This window comes from Choloepus didactylus, chromosome 2 (assembly GCF_015220235.1).
Source record: "Choloepus didactylus isolate mChoDid1 chromosome 2, mChoDid1.pri, whole genome shotgun sequence".
Taxonomy (NCBI): Eukaryota; Metazoa; Chordata; class Mammalia; order Pilosa; family Megalonychidae; genus Choloepus; species Choloepus didactylus.
In genome coordinates this window covers 91,302,221-91,317,402 of record NC_051308.1, presented here as the reverse complement: position 1 = coordinate 91,317,402, position 15,182 = coordinate 91,302,221, and the positions used below count along the sequence as shown (strand labels likewise).

Sequence of the window (15,182 nt, the reverse complement as noted above, 5' to 3'; positions counted from 1 at the left end):
TCATTTCTTAGCATAGCATCTCCAAATGTCCTCCTGTCCTCATCTCCAAGCATCTCTAAGCATCAGCATCTGTGTCGGCTCTTAGCCTCTCTCCAAAATGTCTAAGCTTCTCTTGGGGTGTTTTGTCCTCTCTGTTCTCTGTGTGAACTCTCTTTAAAGAACTCCAGTGAACTAATCAATACCCACCCTGTATGGGCAGGGCCACACCTCCATGGAAATAATCTAATCAGCAGTTTCCAACCTAATCAAAAGACTAACAGATCTGCCTCCCCAGGACTGCATTAAAGAACATGGCTTTTCTGGGGGACATAATATATACAAACCAGCACAGCCTACTTGGCCTTCTTGTGGATCACGTAGTTGAGGATGCCCCTGTTGTGGAAATAAGTGAGCTCCTGGTCAGTGTCAAACCTCATGACAGCCTGGAAGGTCTTCCTGATATCCTAAACATTGACCTAAACTTTCATTCATGGTTTGAAGTTTGCTGGAATGATGATAGTGTATCGCTTCTGTCCTGTGAGTCCCAGGATGTCTGCATTCTCCCCAGTAAGATATTCGAGAGGGATCATCCCCATTTCAACAAGGTTACGTCGGTGAATGCACTCGTAACTCTCAGCCCAGACAGCATTGATTCCCAGCGGGAAAGGGCCCTTGGCTGCCCAGTCGCGGGAGCTGCCTGAGCCGTATCCCTTACCAGCCAGAGTGATCAGGGGAAGGCTTGCCTGTTGGTATTGCTCAGTGGCATCAAGAATTTCTCCAGAAGGCAGTCTGTGGCATCTGCTTTTTCAAACATTTGTTTAACAAGCGAATGCTGGCAAACGTCCCCTGTGCCATGATGGTGTCATTACTTCAGCAGGAACAGTAGGAGTTGAACTCTTGTGGAATCAGGCCTCTGTTAAGTAGCAAGCAGCAGGGTTGTTTCTTGCTGGTCAGTTGTTACTGAATCTTCCCCAAATTTAAGAGTGTATAGGCGTCCACTATAGATTTAGGGAGCTAAAGATCCAAAGTCAGGTTTTTAAAGAATGGTGACACTTTAATTTATGTAGATTTGGGATTCTAGTAACACAGCTTATCTGCTGGGGCTGCTAAGGTATTCCAGCTTTCATTCATTCTCTATTTTCTGATAGACCTCCTTCAACTCCCAGGGATGACATACTGCTACCCCAATGCCTGGATCTCATCTCTATTTGGCCAGATGTCCTTCAGAAATACCTATTCTCCCTTTGCATTTACCCCCAATGGCTCTTTCTTAAAGTCGATCTTGATGGTCCGAGCCAATGCATACACTATTACTAAGGCAGGAAAGGCAAAATAGTTGGCCCTGGTGTTGGGGTGGGCATGACCTTCAAAATTCCTGTTCCTAGATAGTACCCAATGGATACAGGTTCCCCTGTGTGATGACTTCTACCACGGGTTCTGGTAAGGGCCCACTGTTGCCAATGCAGTCATGCAGCCATTGCCCACAACATCAAACCCAAGCCGAGATGGATAAGGTATGGCTCCACTTTCCCATAGATGGTAGGTGACCACACCACTTCCATGGGACAGGCTTGTTTTGATGTAAGACTTCATGTTCAGGCCAGCAGCCACAGCTTTCTTTGCTACCAATTCTCTCCTAATATCACAGAGGGATTACTGGTGTTTGTACAGCTAGTAATGGCAGCAATTAACACGGAACCATGAGCAAGGACAAATTTGCTATTATTATAAATGTCTTATGGTCATTATGGTCATTTTGATGGCCTAGGGCAATCTAGAGTTCTTTAAACCCTTTCTTGGCTCCAAGGCAGCTCTCACAATCCTTTCTCATGTCAGACCCAGCAACTTTCTCTGAAGCCTTTTGGGTCCACTAAAGCAAGGCACTACTGTTTTCAAATCTAATCCCACAACCTGGGTAAAGTCTGGGTCTTGAGAGGAATCACTAAAATACTGAAACACTCCTACAGCCTCATCACAACTACACTCATCACAATATCTGTAACAGGTACTTGATACTAATTTCATCAACTAGGGAAAAGGCAGCAGTAGCTCCATATTCTGGACACCTGGTGACAATTGTAGCTTGGTCAGCAATGGACAACTATGCTACCCCTGGCCCAAAGAACTCTACAAATTTCCCTACCTCTCCAACCTGGAGGAGGTTCTTGGTTTTGGTGAGCAGGTTGCCAATGGGTATTACCAGAGGGTGGGGATTTCCCAACAGCCTGTAGCCAGTTACCTGGGGAAGCACCATGCTGATTGGCTGATTGGCAGCTTCTGCTTGGAAACCATCCACACCCTACCCAAGAACTCCCAACCCATCAATCGTGGTGGTGTGGGAATCCCGCCCACAGAGGCTTGTCGGGTCATAATATCCATCTTGATCAAATACCATTGTTGCCAAGCACTCCAAATTCAGCTGGTGGATGATTCCCAAGCCAGGCAGAATAATCTGCATGTTGCAAAAAGCCTGAGAACCCAATTTAAAAATTCAAATCATTCTCTATTGCTTTGAAATTCCAGGTCTTCATTCTTCTGTAAACTCTCCGTCCTTCTATTGAAATCAACCTGGATGGAATGATCAATTACAAGATCAGCAGGACAGACAGGGTTTATTTTCTCTTGATCATCTCCTAACTTTTTCACAGCATCACACATTGCAGGAAAGTCAACCATAGCTGGCAAATCCATTAAAGTCCTGCAGGATGACAAGTGTAGCCTTAAATGGTACTTCTATATTCTTATGCTGCATGACATTCCAATTTAGGATATTCTCAATGTCATTTTTCTTCACCCAAAACTCATCACAGCTCCAACTGGCTGCCTCCAGGAGAACTCTGATAGGAAATGGTAAGCATCCATATCTTGGGTCTTCAAATTGAAGAATTACTTTTTTGGTTGTGCAGGATCCAGCGGCTCGGCAATGTGTGTGAAAGGGTTGCTCATGTATTGATGGCCACGTGTCCCGTGGACTGCACGGCCGGGCTCCCGCGACCAGCCAGCAGTCACCAATGTGTTGGGCGCGCTCCGGAGCGAGGTGCGCTTACAGCCGCCGCCGCCGCCACAGGGACCACGGACCCACCGGGCGGAGCAGGGGCGGGGGAGAAGCGGCAGCCTGGACGCGAGCAGGCCCCGTGCTCGCCGCTCGCCCCTCCCCCCTCAGCCCTGGATGGTGGGTAAGGTTATTTTTATCTTGTGATTATTTTGCAAGCCCCCTTTGTCATTTATTCTCCGTATAAAAGCTCTTTTCGCTTCACCAAGGAAAACAAAGGGAGAAAAGCTAAAGTTAGCAACACGTTGAGGGTAAAGTGCATGATGATATTCTCCTTGTTTCCCACTCCGACTCCCACGCTTATTTACTTATTTACTCAACAAATATTTAGTGAACCTTGATTCTGCGCAAATCACTGATGTAACAATAGTGTAATATTTATCAGTTGAAGCTGATCTGGTGGTTACATGTTTTTGGTTTTCCGTTTCTTTTTCCACTGACAACCCTCTCAGATACTTCCACATGGATGGCAAAGGAAAGGAATGCTTTACACAGCCCCACGGCAGGTCAGAAACAGACTCTGGGTTTGAGCCTCCCCTCCTCTCCTCTCTCTACCAGGTTGTGCTATGAATTGTGATCTTAGTTCCTCAAACTCTTTAGCACTTCAACAAGTGCACCCACATTAACAAATTAGGCCACAGCTCTTTTCCTTTTGTCCCCTTCTTCCATCCCTTTCTTTTTTCTCCTCTTTTACTTAGATAAAACAGCTTTGTATGCTGTCAGCCAATTTATGGGAAATGCTCATTTAAAGCATTCTCTCCACTTCATCAGCTTAGCAGAGAAATCTAATAAATGCAGTCACAGCCGTATTACCTGATCTTAAATATCCAACTGCTGAAAAGTAATGTAAATCAAAAAACTAAATAAAACTTCAAAAAATGGCAATTTGCATTCAGTTCAACATCTTTCTGTGGAGGAGTTGCCTCCATTATTTGATACTAATGACTCACTTGTACATTTTGTACTTAACACATTACAAACACTTTTATACACTTCTCATTTAAGTACCTCCCACAGCCCCTTGAGGATGAAACCAAGGCAAGATTACTGCTTTCCATTGTGCAGGTGATCAAATAGAGGGTTTGCAGAGTTTTGTGACTGATGATCTAAGATTACCCAAGTTCTATTTGGCAAATCCAAATCTTAGACTCCTAATGTATTTTTATGGGAACAATACTCTTTGAGAGGAATGTGTTTGTATTAAACAAAACTAAACTTGCCTATGTATCATACAAAGTGGAGCCATGTGTTGCAGCTACAAGTGTTAGAAATGGGACCATATGCCATTTTCTCATCTTTGGGACAAACTTGGCCAACCACGAGCTAAGATGAGATACCGGAAAGTCTGTTATTTTGGGGCCCTGTTATTCTTCTCACCATTTCCCCTGCGTTCTGGCCTCCCCTTGCCCATTTCAGATAATTTTGGCCTTCTGCTTGCCTCATATTTGTTCCCTTATCTAAAAAGAAAAAGCATTTCAAAGATCAACATGTTGTCCTTCCCACTAGGTAAAGGGCATAATGGAACAATCAGAAAGCACAACCCTGTGCATTGCTGAGAGATAGCTCTCTCTCAAGGAGAAATTGTTGTGCTTGTACATGTGTAAATTTGCATGAAGGGCAGGTTGAAGGGGTGGAGGGATGAGTTGAAGGATAGTGACAAGGATCTAAACATTCATCTAGGGCTGTCTCCCTGGAATTTGTGTCCATTTATCAGCAACTATTCCCAGAAAGTGGAATCTGCCTGATATTGGCAGAGAACCCCTTCCTCTGCCTTCAACTTCTCCTCATTTCAAACCCCACAGCATGACATCCGCATCACTCTCTTCTCCTGCCTCTAACATTTCTCCAAGATTCCCAAACTGGATGTTTACTTCCTAGCACAATTGATGTTTTAAATAGGATTAGGAAACAACACACAGTGCACCAACACACATACATACACACACTTGCAATTTTCCAACATCCAGGAAAAATTTTTAAGCTTTACATACTATTCTACTACTAAAAAACTCAGCAATTCAGTTATTCATTCATGCAACATTTATTAATGCAGTAATTTATTGAATACCTACTCTGAACCTTTCCTATGTTTTAGAAATCCAATAGAACTCCTCCATGCTATGGAGCTACAGATACACATAAATGAATAATTACAGCACAGTGATATAAACGTATTGTAGGTAAGAATTATGTATGATAGTGTCACAAACGAGGAAGTAATCATCTTGTGAGAGGAAGGTCAGCAAAGGCCTCTCAGAGAAGATAACTCAGCTGGATTTTTAAAGAGGAGTAAAACTTAGCCAGCTAGACATTCCAGACAGAGAGAATCACGTTTGTAAAGATGTGAAGGCGTGGAACAGACTGGCACATTTGGAACAAATAAGCAATCCTATGGGTGGAGGGAAAGTGTAGTAATAAGAGAGTTAGGTGGTAGCCAACGTCACTGTGAGATTTGTATGTCATGGGTAGTAGACTTGTTTTGTTTTTGTCTGACCACCATCTTTTCTCCCTTCAAGTGATACCAGCACCTCATTTTTCTTTAGGGAGACACATTTCCCTACTCCTCATGATCTTGATTGGGCTATCTTTCATGGCAACCTCATAGGGATAGACAGTTACTCAGGCTGACCAGTCATAGGGTTCTATCCTCCTTGGCTATAGTGATTAGTTCAAGGTACATGACCCAAACTAAGCAATCAGATCTTTCTTAAGATTTTATGTATGGGTATTTGGATAGTGGGTCTTTCTTCCTTTGGAATCTTCAACTGTATGGATCATGCAAGCCCAGAGTTGTAAGTAGCTACCTTCTTAGATTGCCTAGAAGTTGGCTACCAAATGAGGAGTAGAACTCAGGAATGGAGTGAGAGAGAGCAAGAGAAAGGGAAAGACAGAGCCCTGGTGACATCATTTGTGCCCTGTACCTGAAGTTTGATCAATCTCCTGGACTTTCTATTATATGAGCCAATAGATTTCCTTTCTATTTGGTCCACTTTGAATTGAGTGTCCATCACTTGCAGCCAAAATCTCCTGAGTATTAAAACATATTAAGGACTTTGGATTCTTTTGGGCAACAAAAGAGTCTTTGAGAGTTTTTGAGGCAATGAATAGGTTTGTGTTTTAGAAACCATCGTCTAGTAACAGTGTGGAGAATAGGTAAGGGAGGACTGTCACTAAGGCCATTTATAAAACTAGTATGACTGTCGGTGAGCCTAGTTATAAAGCTACTAGCATAAAGCTAGTAAATGTGAGACCAGAAGGGCCTGAACTAAAGTAGGGGTAGTGACCTTGAATATAAATAATCTATTTTGAGGAATATTTAAAAGGTAACTAACTGGATAAGAGTAGTGAGGGAGAAGGGGGATTCAGAGATATTTCTTGTCTTTCTTTCATGAGTTTTTAGGTTGAATTTTTTTTTTTTTAAACCAAGAGAGGGAATCCAAAAGAAGATAAATATGGGGAGAGGGATGTAAGCTCATTTAGGGAGCTTTAAATACAATAGTTCTGTGGCACATCCATATGGAGAGGTCCAGGTGGCAATTGGTTACACAATTCTAATACTTGGGGCTAAGATCTGGGCAGGAGATTCAGATTTGAAAATCATCACTATAAAGATGACACCAGAAGCTTTGGGCATGGAAGAGATTACCGAAGGAGAGTAATGAGATTGTGAGGCGTGAGAACTTTGGATAATGACAGCATTTTAGATGTGGCCCTGTGATGGAGATTGGAAAGAAGATGTCAAGGAGGTGGGAAAAGAATCATGAGAGAATGGTGTCCCAGAAGCTAAGCTACTGAGGAGGAAGTGGTCAACTGTGTAACGTTCCAAAGAGAGATAAAGTAAGATAAAGATTATGAAGTATCCTTTATTTGACTATTCATTGAGGAAGTATGTCCATCCAACTGTACCTTTTTAGTATTTTCAGATATGATATTGGTCATATGTTGAATTTTGCTGCATGTTATGCCTAACAAGCAGGATTTTACAGAAAATACTTCTAACATGGGAAATATCTTGTGGACAGGAACAGAAGGCACAGGCAATCTCAGAAACCCAAAAGATTACCACCTGCAGAATCATCCAATTACTATATTTGTGTCTGGCTAGACTGTTCTTTAGTACCCAGATACCACGTGACTCTCATTCACTGTTAAGTGATGTAATTGTGACTGAAAAATAACAGTTTACAAGTCAGGAAGATGGTTTAAAATGATGATTTGCTATCTTTGGCCCAGCCCAGTCTAAGATCACTTGGTCTGGGAATCAGTTTGAGGTTTGTAGCTGTGTTACTTCATATCCCCTTAGAGATCTTATGTGTGTGTATCACAAAACCACAGAATTAGGCATGATGAAAGAAAAAAATGTATATGACAGTATTTTTACCATGCTTTAAATAGCTATGACTCTAACAGAAAATGAACAAAAAGTGAAGGAAAGAAAAAAGAGAGTAGAGGAAAAGAAAAGAGAAGGGAAAAGACTAGAAGAGGAAGAGGGGCAGAAAATGAAAAAATAAATGAACAGGTAGTCCTCATCAGTGGAGCATGTTCTTAGACTCATGTGTGATAGATAGCACCTGAAACCAAGGCCTTTACACAGCAGAAAAGTTAGTTGTAATATGGTCTGATTGCACAGCTTCCACTCTCTCTAGATTTTCTTAGCATAGAAAATATATAAAAAGAAATAAATGGCCTCACTATTCTTATTTAATTAATTATTTATTTATTTTTCTCACTGTCCTTTGAAACCCTTTGGGGATCTTATGTCATGGGAACCTAAACTCTCTACTGCCCCAGGTATAAATATCCCCCTAGTAGGAAGAACACCTGAAAGGATGAGCCTCTTGTCCATTCTGCCGTTTATTTATTGATCCAGCCACAAGACACATATCTATTAAACTTATGCTTTAGGCCAAGCACTGTGCAAGAGTAAATAAGGAGATTAAAAGCTTAGATCCCAACCTCTAGTAGCTCAGGGACTCATCTTTACATTGCATTAATTTGAGCAGACTTTGGAGCCTGGAACCTATCTCCTTCACTAACATGCTCTGTGACCTTAAACAAGTCCCTTATCCACTGGGTGCCTCTGTTTTCTTATCTGTGGAATGGGGATAAGACTAGTGGCTATTTTATAGGGCTGCTGTGAGAATGAAATGAACCTTAGAATGTATAAAGCTCCAGGACCAGTATCTAGCTCATGGTAATCACTCAATAAATATTAGTTGCCATCATTTTATCGTTATCATTATTAATGTTGTCATGAGAAAGAAAGGGACTTTTTCTTAGAATTTTTGCTTGAGACCCTAGGGTTTTATCTTGTCCAGTGAATGAAACTGTTTGCAGATACTGCGATAGGAAGGCCCATGCAAAGTCACAGATCCGGAGAAGTCCTCAGCCTGGCCACACCCTAGTGAGTGTAACTCCTGGTATCTTGGATGCTTAGGAAATCAGAGAGGATTTTATAGAATGACCTTTTGATGATTATGGTTTTATTTCTTGTTAAAGGAAGAATGATTTTCCACATGCCCACACCCTCAACTTTGATACATTTCCCAAGATAAATTATAGCAACAGCTATGAATTGTCCAGATGTTAGCTCCTACTCAGTTGACTATCGGCATGTTTTTGACCCTGGAGGCAAGAGAGAGTCATCACCAGAAACAATGCTGTGATGAATTAACAAAACAATGCTAAACTCTTCATTTCCTGTCTCTGGTGGCTCCAGAGTATTCCAGTAAGTTCACAAGTGCTTGACAGTCTTGAAAGGATCTGTAAAATTCTTGTGCAATGTTCACCAAGGTTCGTGTGAATGATGCAAACTGATCTCAGTGTTTTCATACAAAGTATTATAAATACCAGAGCTGACAAAGTCAAAGAATGGAATGGGTTAGCCAAGAACTGAGCAGGAAGCTGTTGACAGCATGTTTTGATATCCATCCTGTCTCAATCTGGGAACCTTGAAAATCATCTATATCCATCCCTCTGTGTCCCTGAGGAGGATTCCTTTTCCTTAGCAATCTCATGAAATTGGAATCTCAAAGAACACCCATGTTCTAGTTTGCTAATGCTGCAGAATGCAAAACACCAGAGATGGATTGGCTTTTATAAAAATGGGTTTTATTTGGCTACACAGTTACAGTCTTAAGGCCATAAAGTGTCCAAGGTAACACATCAGTAATCTGGTACCTTCACTGGAGGATGGCCAATGGCATCCGGAAAATCTCTGTTAGCTGGGAAGGCATGTGGCTGGTGTCTGCTCCAAAGTTCTGGTTTCAAAATGGCTTTCTCCCAGGACATTCCTCTCTAGCAAGCTTGCTCCTCTTCAGAATGTCACTCACAGCCGCACTGATTTCCTTCTGCTATGTCAGCTCATTTATATGGCTCCACTGATCAACTTAGACCCACCCCGAATGGGTGGAGCAACACCTCCATGGAAATTATCCAATCAGAGTCATCACCCATAGCTGGGTAGGGCGCATTCCAAAGAAACACTCAAAGAAATCTAATCAAAACTGCTAACATCTGCCCACACAAGATTACATCAAAGATAATGGCATTTGGGGGACGCAATACATTCAAACTGGCATATTCCACCCCCTGGACCCCAAAATGACATTATCTTTCCATATACAAAATACATTCATCCCACAACAATATCACAGAAACTTAAATCATTTCACTAACAATAGTTATGTACAAAATTCTGTCAAAAAAAATTATAGGCATGGTCAGTCCTAAGGCATAATTTTCCTTTAGCTGTAGATCTGTGAACTTAGAACAAGTTATGTGCTTCCAATATACAAAGGAAGGACATTCATAGGATAAAAATTCCCATTCCTATAAGGAGAAACTGAAAGGAAAACAGGGTTCACAGGACCAAAACAGTTCCTAAAACCAGCAGGACAAACTTCATTAGATTTCAAAGTCTGAGAGTCATTTACAGAACGACGTTGCATCCTTGGGGCTTGAGAGAGTGGGAGTCTAACCCTTCCTAAGGGCCTTTGTGGCAGCCCTTTCCTCTCCAAACACTTGGGTGAGTGCTCCAACACATCCACACATTGGGGAGACCACCTTCTCGGCCCCACCCTCCTCAAACATCGGGGCAGCTCCCAGATTCCCTTCCATCTCCGGGGCACACACTCAACCCCTTCAGAACAGTGTGGTGGCAGCCAGGCTCTCCCCAATTCCCTGGGAATGTGCTCCACCCTCTTTGGGACCTCAGGTGGCAAAACTCTTCCAGAGCATCAAGGCGGAAGGCCCACCCTTGACCTCCAGGGCAAACTCACCCTTTCCATGCATGTGGGCTGCTCTGCTCTCCCAGCCCGAGACCTCTTGACTCCAGACCTCAACCTCTATGGCTCTGTCTTTGAAGAAATTTTTCCTTCAGTTTGTTCCTTGTCTGTCTCCTCCAGTCCAGACTGGCAATGGCTCTATCTATAAAGATCTCACAAAAATTCTATTGGCTTTGCATGAAGCACACAGGGGTCAAAGCCATCAGACAATAGGACTTTCCACAAATCCTTTCTGCTTAACTCCTTTTCCAATCTTGGCTTGTACTGAAATGGTGGCTGGGTTCCATGTTTGGTAACATCCTCATGTTGGGCTATAGCTTCTGTGATTCCATCCCCCGGATGGATCCCATAATTTTCCAAGTCATCAGCTTCTGGTTTCTTTGAACCCACACAAGATTACATCAAAGATAATGGCGTTTGGGAGACACACTACATTCAAACTGGCACAACCTATTAGCAAGTTGTGATATGCTCTCATGGCTAGCAGGTGGCTCTCTGGGTGTTCCACCTCATCATTATTCTCATCTGGTTATCCTTGCATCTTCCTGAGTCTCCATTCCTCCATTCATTCCAGTTGTCTAATGACACAGGCCACCACAGAGTCAAGCAAGCAAGCATCTATGAGTCCAGTTATGGACTGAGCACTATGTGAGCTTCTATTGTGGATGCGAAAAAAAGTCCTGTGACTTCATCCCTTTCTATGCACTTTGGGAGACAAACTGAACACATCCAAATCAATTAAAGAGCCATAATGTATCTAAATAATAATGCATACCTCTGAGATGGGAGTCCTAAAATAAGGAAGCTCAAGGTGGACTATAGCTATGTGACAGAGAGGACCTAAGGAAGCTGAATTCTGCTGAGCCTTGGATGATGGCAGTTTTAGAAAAGAAAGGCAGAGAAGGGTGTTCCACACAGCAAGAACTAAAAGTGCAAAGACCAAAATGTGCAGAGTGGGGGTGGGATGGTGGCAATAAAGTGGGGGAGGGTATAAGACCAAATGACAAGAGCAGATAGTTCTCGGAAATTAAAATAAATCCTCCTTGGATTTGAACTCTCTTTCATTCTGCATTGGAGTCCAACTGTAAATCCCAAAGACCTTCTTTAAAGCACATTGTTCAGGGAGCCATGTGGAGCCAGAAGGGAAGGCACAGAATATTCTCATCTTCCCATTCTCTTCTCTTTCCCAGCCTACACCACCACCTCCATCTCATCACTGAAAATAGTTGTTCTTACCAAGACGGGTGTGGGTGGGTTGTGCATGTTGCTAACCAGGAGCAAAGGCTCAGGATCATAAACACTTGCATGTTAAGTGCATGGTCTCCATCACACTGGCCTCCAGAGGCTGCTTTCTAGAAAAACTACTACCAGTTGCTTTTCTCCTTCAGTAAATAAAACAAGTATTCCACTCTTTGACCTTAGGTTGGTCCTCTTTCAACACTTCCCCAGTGAACAAGGCAGAGAAGAGAATTATCTTTCTCAATATTCCTCCCTTTCTTAGGAAAGAGAACACAGGCCTTTTCCCCCCTAACCACCAGAATGCTGATTCTCACCTGCTTCTGGCCCTGATCCAATCCAGGATCAGGATTTATGTTAGTGTGTTCTCTGACTGGACAGTGAGCTCTCTTAGGGCAGGACTCTTAGCTTTGTATGCCAGTGCTTAACACAGTGGCTGATACTTACTGGGTGTTCAACAAATGGAAAAGGAAGAGAGATTTCAAAAGAGTTCCTACATGCCTGAAATTCTTTCTAGAGACAACAGATCATGAATAAATGAATTAATACATGCTTAATCCACCCAACCCCACATGATTAAATTCTTTAAATTTAGGTTAATACTTCCTTTAAATTGAAAAAGATTTGCTGCCTCTATTAAATCTTTAGATTTTTCCAAAGTGATGGAGAGCGATAAGCAAGTTCTATTGTCATGCAGCATAATTTTGTCAGAGGAGAGTGGCGTTTAGGATATAGAGTTCAGGCTATTTCTTGGGAATGTAGAAGATGAAAGGCTCTATGAACCCAATGTGATGCAGGAAGGGGCACATGTTGGGGAAAAGCATGCTGTGGAGGGAGATAAAAAGGTACGAAAGACTTTTAGCTTTTCTTCATTTGACCTATAATTTATCAAGTTGCACAGTTTTGTCACATTCAAGGAAAAGACCCCGTTTATATCCCAAGAAAACTATTTCCTCCCTCTAAATGCAGAATTGTGGTGGTTCAAAACTGCATGTACCCCAGAAGAGCATGCTTTTAAAGTTAATCCATTCCTGTGACCATAAACCCATTGTAAGTAGGACTTTTTTGATGAGGCTACTTCAGTTAAGGGGTAATCCACCTCGTTCAGGGTGGGCCTTAATCCTATTACTGGAGTCCTTTATAAACAGAATTAATACAGAGAGAGAGAGAAAAAAAAAGCCATGGAAGCAAGAAGCTGAAATCAACAGAACCCGGAAGGGAGAGACCAGCAGACAACTGCCATGTGCCTTGCCTTGTGGCAGAGGAACAAAGGATCACAGTAGCCAGACTTTGGGACAAAAATATCTCCTTGGTGATAACCTTGATTTAGACATTTTCTCAGCCTCAAAACTGTAAGCTAATAAATTCCCATTGTTCAAGCCAAACCATTTCATGGCATTTGCTTTAAGCAGCCTGGGAAACTAAAACAAGAAAGTAATTTTTCCAGCAGTTCTTGTGCACACCAGGCTAGTATTTCCTACCTCACCCCCACAATTGTTTTTTCTCAAGGAAGACAGAAAAATGAACATTCTAAAACCAGATGAAAACTAGAAACAAACAAAAGGCGGAAGAGAACAAGACACTACTTGACACTACAAGAAAATACTTCTCATCAGAGTTGCCAGGTACAGTGGTTGATACCTATTGGGTGTTCCAGAAATCGGAAAGAAGACCTGAAAAGAATTTCTAGCCACCTAAAATTCTTCTAGGACAAAACAGATAATGAATGAATTAATTAATTAATTATTTAATACACGCTTATTCCACCCAACTCAGCACCATTAGGGTCTTTAAATTTAGGTTAACACTTCCTATAAATTGAAAAAAGCTTGTCTCTAAAGAAAATTCCTTAAGCCCCCTGATTCTGGGCCATTATAAAGCTGACAAATTGGTGGCCTTCTCTGGAGGCCACTAACAACATAGAATGCCTCAAGTTGCTTGCATAGCCTTCTCCAAAAATAAATAAACTTATTTTTATTTACTTTTCTTTGGACTTTGGAACTTTTTATCACCATCTCAGGAGCTAGCTGAAGGAATTTGTCTTGTTCCAACTTGTCCCAGTGTTTAGAGGGATGCACCATCCAGTGATGCTGTATTCAGGTCATTTGGCAATTCTGCCAGGAAAACAGCAGAAGAATTGAATGGTGTAGCCAAAGCAGCAAAGAAATACCCGAGGTTGGAGACCACAGATATCTCCTTTGGCTTTCACACCACAGCAGAGCCCCAAGCCTCGTGCCCCTAATATTCAAAGTGCCCCATTCCCACCTCCCACAACTCGCTCATTCATTCTTATCTCTACTTCCTTCTTGGAGCCTTCCATGGCTACCCAGTTCTAACTCACCTCTCCCTTCTGTAAATACCTATAGATGGCACTGCCCACTTTGCTTTTTATTATAGGGTCCCCTCGTGTTTCATTAAAGTACTTTCTGTCTTTTTAACCAAACAGCAAAGTCCTTCAGGATCAGGGACTGTATTTACATAGCACTTCTCTTGGGACCATTGTGTTGAACTTGTCCTAAACACCTAGAAAGTGAGGACTGATGGATTATTCTAGATGGGGCCCCTCATCCTGCAGGCCTGTTTAGCATTCCTTTCTTAAGTGAAATATTTTCAAACATATGGACTCTCCTGGGGTCCATAATGGAAAAGAGAGAGATTTTTATCATCACTGTCCCTCATGCAACCAAAGGAAGAGTGACGAAACAAATCATATGCAAGGGCAATTTCCCCAAGTTTCTCATCTGGTTTTATTTTCTTCACTGGAATATATCTCCTGGGTCATGGGATGACTGTGTCATTGAGACCCAAAAGACCAAGACATTATCCAATGACTTCAGAAGGAGAAGAAAACAGAAAAACAGAAACCAGATGTCCATCCTCAAAGATTCTGGTATTAATCACATGGGGGTTGTCTATCACACTTACTGGTGATCACAGATGCACCTCATCAATGGCAGATTTTCAAAAAGACATATCCTCCTCCTTGATATCTCTTGCATTACCTTTAGATGTATGGCCTCCTTCAGCTAAAGCCCAGTTCCCATTTTATTGCAGTTCCCTGAGTGTCTCCCAGAGAACAGTTATGTGGTGTTCAATAAATTCTCAATTAAATGACACCTTTATTTGTGATTTTTTGTGTCAACCAGCAGTGTATGTTATAATAGTAACTCTCCTCCCTGCTAACACAGTCTTATAAGGATTTCATGACTTAAAAGAAGCCCACAGTCTACACTGATGTGTGAACCAATATGGCAGAATTGCAAAAAGTTCAAACTTGAGAGTCAAACTACCTGGGTTTGCAGCCTGGCTTTGCTACCTACCTCTTAAGTGAACTTAGGCAAGTTTCTTATCTTCTCAAGATGTCAGTTACTTTTTTATTTGACATCTGTAGATGATAGTAGCTACATCATAGATTTGTTGTGAGAGTTAAATGAGATGTTCCACATAAAATATTCACAACAATGTCTGGTACACTAAGTGCTCAGTAAGTATTAGTTATTATTAGCTTTTTTTTATTGCCCAGGTCCAGAGGGTGTTATCAGCTACCTGAAGTTCTAAACACATTCATCATTCTGTACTCTGAATCTTGAGCCTCCATTCTGGAATAGTCACACTTACCCCGCTATTGG

At 42.0% G+C, this 15,182-nt stretch overlaps 1 pseudogene; it reads right to left on the bottom strand.

Annotated features, from left to right (window-relative positions):
• Nucleotides 1-332: 332 nt before the first annotated feature.
• LOC119516587 lies at nucleotides 333-2,925 on the bottom strand (annotated as a pseudogene).
• Nucleotides 2,926-15,182: the final 12,257 nt, after the last annotated feature.